Raw genomic sequence first — 7,091 nt, 5'->3', positions numbered from 1 at the left:
AGATTAGTGATCACATCATCATGATTATCTGGGTCATGAAGATCTTTTTTGTACAGTTCTTCCGTGTATTCTTGCCACCTCTTCTTAATATCTTCTGCTTCTGTTAGGTCCCTACCATTTCTGTCCTTTACTGAGCCCATCTTTGCATGAAATGTTCCTTTGATAGCTCTAATTTTCTTGAAGAGATCTCTAGTCTTTCCCATTCTGTTGTTTTCCTCTATTTCTTTGCATTGATCACTGAGGAAGGCTTTCTTATCTCTTCTTGCTATTCTTTGGAACTCTGCATTCAGATGCTTATATCTTCCTTTACTCCTTTGCTTTTTGCCTCTCTTCTTTTCACAGCTATTTGTAAGGCCTCCCCAGACAGCCATTTTGCTTTTTTGCATATCTTTTCCATGGGGATGGTCTTGATCCCTGTCTCCTGTACAATGTCACGAACCTCCGTCCATAGTTCATCAGGCACTCTATCTATCAGATCTAGGCCCTTAAATCTATTTCTCATTTCCATGGTATAATCATAAGGGATTTGATTTAGGTCATACCTGAATGGTTTAGTGGTTTTCCCTACTTTCTTCAATTTCCGTCTGAATTTGGTAATAAGGAGTTCATGATCTGAGCCACAATCAGCTCCTGGTCTTGTTTTTGCTGACTGTATAGAGCTTCTCCATCTTTGGCTGCAAAGAATATAATCAATCTGATTTTGATGTTGACCATCTGGTGATGTCCATGTGTAGAGTCTTCTCTTATGTTGTTGGAAGAGGGTGTTTGCTATGACCAGTGCATTTTCTTGGCAAAACTCTATTAGCCTTTGCCCTGCTTCATTCCACATTACAAGGCCAAATTTGCCTGTTACTCCAGGTGTTTCTTGACTTCCTACTTTTGCATTCCAGTCCCCTGTAATGAAAAGGACATCTTTTTGGGGTGTTAGTTCTAAAAGGTCTTGTAGGTCTTCATAAAACTGTTCAACTTCAGTTTCTTCAGCATTACTGGTTGGGGCATAGGCTTGGATAACTGTGATATTGAATGGTTTGCCTTGGAGACGAACAGAAATCATTCTGTCGTTTTTGAGATTGCATCTAAGTACTGTATTTCAGACTTTTTTGTTGACCATGATGGCTACTCCATTTCTTCTGAGGGATTCCTGCCTGCAGTAGTAGATATAATGGTCATCTAAGTTAAATTCACCCATTCCAGTCCATTTTAGTTCGCTGATTCCTATAACGTCGACGTTCACCCTTGCCATCTCTTGTTTGACCACTTCCAATTTGCCTTGATTCATGGAGCTGACATTCCAGGTTTCTATGCAATATTGCTCTTTACAGCATCAGATCTTGCCTCTATCACGAGTCACATCCACAACTGGGTATTGTTTTTGCTTTGGCTCCATCCCTTCATTCTTTCTGGAGTTATTTCTCCACTGATCTCCAGTAGCATATTGGGCACCTACTGACCTGGGGAGTTCCTCTTTCAGTATCCTATCATTTTGCCTTTTCATACTGTTAATGGGGTTCTCAAGGCAAGAATACCGAAATGGCTTGCCATTCCTTTCTCCAGTGGACTATATTCTGTCAGACCTCTCCACCATGACCCGCCTGTCTTGGGTTGCTCTGCAGGCATGGCTTGGTTTCATTGAGTTAGACAAGGCTGTGGTGCTAGTGTGAGTAGACTGACTAGTTTTCTGTGAGTATGGTTTTAGTGTGTCTGCCCTCTGATGCCCTCTTGCAACACCTACCATCTTACTTGGGTTTCTCTTACCTTGGGCATGGGGTATCTCTTCACGGCTGCTCCAGCAAAGCACAGCCACTGTTCCTTACCTTGGACGAGGGGTATCTCCTCACCGCCGCCGTTCCTGACCTTCAACATGGGATAGCTCCTCTAGGCTCTCCTGCGCCCGCGCAGCCACAGCTCCTCGGGTTGCTCCACCCCGCCGGCCCTGGCGTTGGTGGCTCCTCCCAGCTGCCGCCCCTGGCCTCGGGCTTGGGGTGGCTCCTCAGGGTCACCGCCCCTGGCCTCGGACGCGGGGTAGCTCCTCCCGGCCGCCCCAACCTCGGGCGCTGGGTAGCTCCTCTCGGCCGTTCCTGCGCCGTCGCAGCCTGGCACTCTAGGCCGCGGCCCCTGACCTCGGACGTGGGGTAGCTTCTCTCGGCCGCGCTTAGGCATAGTGTGCCGGCTAGCAGCCGCCTGCGCTTAGCGAAGACACGGATCAAAATTATGAACTTTTTGAGTGCTCTGGAAATTAGCTAAATACTTGCAACAACAGCACAATCTTGGTAAGAACACTGAACTGTGTGGTATTTTTAACTTACCTACTTCCAGCTCCTTCTTGCTAATTCTGTCATAGCTCGAACATCAGCAGCCTTTGCAACCGCACTGGCGATGAAGATCAACAGCCTAACAGTCCCTGGAGAAGTGAAAGTGGGTTTTGTCAAAGAGTAAACAGAGCTGGACAGTAAAGTGGTAAAAGCAGATTTTATTCAGAAAAGCCAGTAGCATAGGGGAGAAGAGACCTCACTGGAGAACTAGGCTCAATGCTGAATACAATAAAGAATACTCAGGATCCATAGTCAAGGAGCAGGGTAGGGTTCAGTGGGTGGAAAATTACTAAGAGGAAACATCACAGTTAAGAGGGGAAACTGGCTAGATTGGCCTATTGAGATTCTTAGTTAAGACAGGCCAGAAGACCAAACATTACCTGGGGGTGGTGGAGGAGGAGGAACCTGATTAGATACCAACAGTGATCGAATATCAAGAGTGGAGGAATATGGGTAAACTGCCTTAGCAGGATTCTTGCTATATTTGGACGATGCAAAGACAAAAACAGAAGCCCAAAAGTAAAAGTCTATTTGAGAAGAGCACTGGGGGAAGCCTGAGTAGAATTTAGGCAAGGAGAGAATCTTTGTCCATTTAGAGTTCAACAAAGCCCCATGTTTACAATTTGACCTGATGTTGCTGCTGCTGCTGCTAAGTAGCTTCAGTCATGTCCGACTCTGTACGATCCCATAGACGGCACACCACCAGGCTCCACCATCCATTGGATTTTCCAGGCAAGAGTACTGGAGTGGGTTGCCATTGGCTTCTCCGATAATTTGACCTGACTGGCAGCTAACTCCCTGAAAAGTCCATCTACAAGGCACCTCTTTATATTGCCTCATTCAGAGCACACTTAACTCTAACCCTAATGTTAGGGGCTCAGTCGTGTCTGACTCTTAGTGGCCCTATAGACAATAGCCCACCAGCCTCCTCTGTCCATGTAATTCTCCAGTCAAGAATACTGGAGTGGATTGCCATTCCATTCTCCAGGGGATCTTCCTGACCCAGGGATCGAACCTGGGTCTCATGCACTGCAGGCAGATTCATTACCAACTGGGCCACCAGGGAAGCTCGACCCTAACCCTAGCCCTAACCCTAACCACTGTCTAACTCTTTGCCTCAATTAGGGACCCCTCTGAAGGACCATGCTAGCTCTGTCCATAAGACTGGCTGAGATTTGTATTGGAAAAGCCACTCATTTTCTTTCCACCCTGTCCTGCTTCCCTGGCTCATTTATATTCTTCCTGAGATCCTCCGTTACAAATTTTTGCATTCAGATCAGTATTTGAGTCTAATTTCCAGTGATCTCAATTTAATTTGGAAGTATTAATGCCAGAAAGACAAGGAGTACTTGAACCAGTGAAATCATTAAGAAGGAAAGAGGGAATTAAACTGAAAGCACTAGTCAAATATTGATTGAAAGAGGGACATTTTCGCCACTTTTTTTGGTAATAAGATCTATTTGATGTGGACCATTTTTTAAAGGTCCTTGCTGAATTACAGTATTGCTTCTGTATTTTGTGTTTTTGGCCACGAAGCATATGAGATCTTAGCTCCCTGACCAGGGGTGGAACCTGCAAGCTCTGCCTTGAAAGATGAAATCTTAACCACTGGGCCAGCATGGAAGTACCTTCATTTTGGTAAGTAGGGTGGAGGGCATAGGGACAGGTGGGAAAGGACAACCGAGAGTTATCATAAGGCCATGTCAAATGAAGAATGGTTCCTCTAAGAAAATCAGGTAAGCAAAAAGGGACACATATGTTAGCCAAGCAAGTGAAACACTTGTCCAGTACAGGTGGAACTCAAGACCACAAAATAAATCTCAGAAAGAGCTGGAAACCGGAGGACTAGAGAGCCGTGGGGAAAACAGGAAGGATTCCCGTTTCCTCTTGTCTTCCCGCTTCAGGCATGTCTCTCTGGTAGTCTGCTCTCCTTTTTGTCTTTCCGCTTTGTTTATTCACCCTGGTCAGATTTATACGGGCTTCCCAGGCAGCGCTAGTGGTAAAGAACCGCCTGTCAATGCAGGAGACACAGGAGATGTGGGTTCGATCTCTGGGTCAGGAAGATCCCCTGGAGAAGGTAATGGCAACCCACCCCAGTATTCTTACCTGGAGAATCCCATGGACAGAGGAGCCTGGCAGGCTACAGTCCTTGGGGTCCCATAGAATCGGACACGACTGAATAACCAACACTAACAGATTTCTACTATCCGCTTCATCTTTTACTTCTCCACGATCTCTGATTCTAGGTCCTGCAATTTATTTGTAACCCCTGTTTAATACCTACTTTGCTGTAGGACACCAGGCTTTTCTGCTTGAGTATTTGCAGAAGGTGACCTGTATCTGAGTTCAGAGATTTGGGTTTATTTTCCCAGTACAGTGTACATAGCACAGTGTACAGTGAGAATTTTAACTTTCACTCACTCCTTCTCTGACTGTAAATTCAAATCCCAGCTCATCTCACTAGTCAAATGATGACTGAGGAACCTCTAGGTCAAGAGCACATTTTTAGTCCAGTGGAGACGTAAGTGGGCTTAGATTTGGGAAAGTGGCTTGTTTTTATGCTGTCTAGTCAGTGGAGGCTTTGGTTTAATAATCATCAGGTGTTTGAGGAAGTAAGTTACAACATAAAATTTTACAGTAGCTAGGATTACTTTTCTATGGCAAATGATTGTTTAATCCTCAAAGAGTATTTATATGGCCAAAGTCCACTCCAGAAAAGTAAATTTCAAGGCTATTTTAGCCATTTTTATATCTTTATTTTGCAAAAGACCTGATCCATTGTGCATTTTTCACTAAGGTATTATTTTTCTAAATTGAACAGAACATTCAATCCATACTAAAGCTCTTACTCACAGTTCATAATTTGTCTTTTAATGGGGTTTAAGAGCATCCTCTACTCAGGTAATGTTTAATCTTTTTTATTATTATTATTCTTAAAAAAAGTTTTTCAGAGATTTCCACCTACAGTCAAAATAGATAAAAGACATAAGATTAATATTCTGACAACAAACAAGCTATAAAATTGAACATATTTGGCTACAGGCAGTTTTTAAACAAATGAGGGAAGCCTGACAATCGCTTCTATTTCTTTTTTTGGAAGGTGTATTCCAGGGCAGGAAAAGCACAGCGCACTGGTCTCACCAAGTTGAGGAGAGAGTTCATGGTTCAGGGGTGTCAAGGCAGCTGTAAGGCTCAGCACAGTTATTACACAATAGGAACAAACTAGGTCAGAGATCTTTCTGACTTCAGGGTGGATGTGTGTAAGCTCAGTTGCTCAGTCTTGGCCAACTCTCTGTGATCCCATGGACTGTAGCCTACCAGGTTCCTCTGTCCATGGGGCTTTCCAGGCAAGAATACTGGAGTGGGGTGCCATTTCCTCTTCCAGGGGATCGTCTCGACACAGAGATTAAACTCCCATCTCCTGCAGCTCCTGCATTGTCAGGAAGATTCTTTAGTGCTGCGCCACTGGGGAAGCCCTAAATGCTGAATAGGCTAGCAAATAAACAAGTCATAGTATATACACTCAGTGGAGTATTATTCATCTATTAAATAATGAACCCCTAAAAAAAGTAAAAAAAGCATTAAAAATGAATCTTTGAAATATGCAACAACATGGATAAATTTCAAATACTTACCTTGAGAGAAAGAAACCAGAGGCAAAATAACACCTATTGTGTGATTTCATTTGTAGAGAACTTGGAGACAAATAAACCTAATCCATAATGATAGGAAGTACATCTAAGTATGTTTCAGTGTTGGTTGCTTAGTCATGTCTGACTCTTTATGATCCCATGGACTGTAGCCCACCAGGCTTTTCTGTTCATGGGATTTTCCAGGCAAGAATACTGGAGTGAGTTGCCATTCCCTTCTTCAGGGGATCTTCCCAGCACAGGGATAGAACCCAGGTCTCCTGCATTGCAGGCTGATGCTTTACCATCTGAGCCACCAGGGAAGCCGACGTATGTTTAAAGGTGGTATTAGAAAATGAAGGTTGATTGGGAAGGAGTATAAGAGAACATTTTGTGATGATGGAGCTGTTATCTCTCTCTCTCCCTTTTTTTTTTTCCTTTTGGCCAAGCCATGCATCATGTGGAACTTTAGCTTCCCGACAGACCAGGGATCAATCTGGTGCCCGCTACAGTGGAAGCACAGAGCCCTAACCACTGACCTCCGGGGAGTTCCCAGTGTTATGTCTCCTGAATGTTGTGACAATGTCTGTGTTGTGTGTGTGCTTAGTTGCTCAGTTGTGTCCAGCTCTTTGTGACCCCATGGACTGGAGCCCACCAGTCTCCTCTGTCCATGGGGATTCTCCAAGCAAGAATACTGGAGCGGGTTGTCATGCCCTCCTCCAGGGGATCTTCCCAACCCAGGGATCGAACCCAGGTCTCACACATTGCAGGCAGAGTCTTTACCATCTGAGCCCCCAGGGAAGCCTAAGAATGCTGGAGTGGGTAGCCTATCTCTTTTCCATCGGATCTTCCTGACCCAGGAATTGAACAAGGGTCTCTTGCATTGCAGGCAGATTCTTTACCAGGTGAACTACCAGGGAAACCCTTAAGATGGGTGTCTACCTATTTTAAAATGGATCAGATTCAACACTTAAAATGTAATGAATCTAACTGTATATGAATTAAATCTCATAACGTTGACTCCAAGTATAAGTTGTAAATAGCAAGATTTATTTTTAAACATTAAACTTCAAAATTAGAAAAAAATCTGATTACTGACTACCCAAACTCACTCAGAACAATTATTTCCATATAAATATTTTTTAAAATA

The sequence above is a fragment of the Capra hircus genome, chromosome 9, assembly GCF_001704415.2.
Source record: "Capra hircus breed San Clemente chromosome 9, ASM170441v1, whole genome shotgun sequence".
NCBI lineage: Eukaryota > Metazoa > Chordata > Mammalia > Artiodactyla > Bovidae > Capra > Capra hircus.
Note: the sequence above shows the minus strand (reverse complement) of the source record.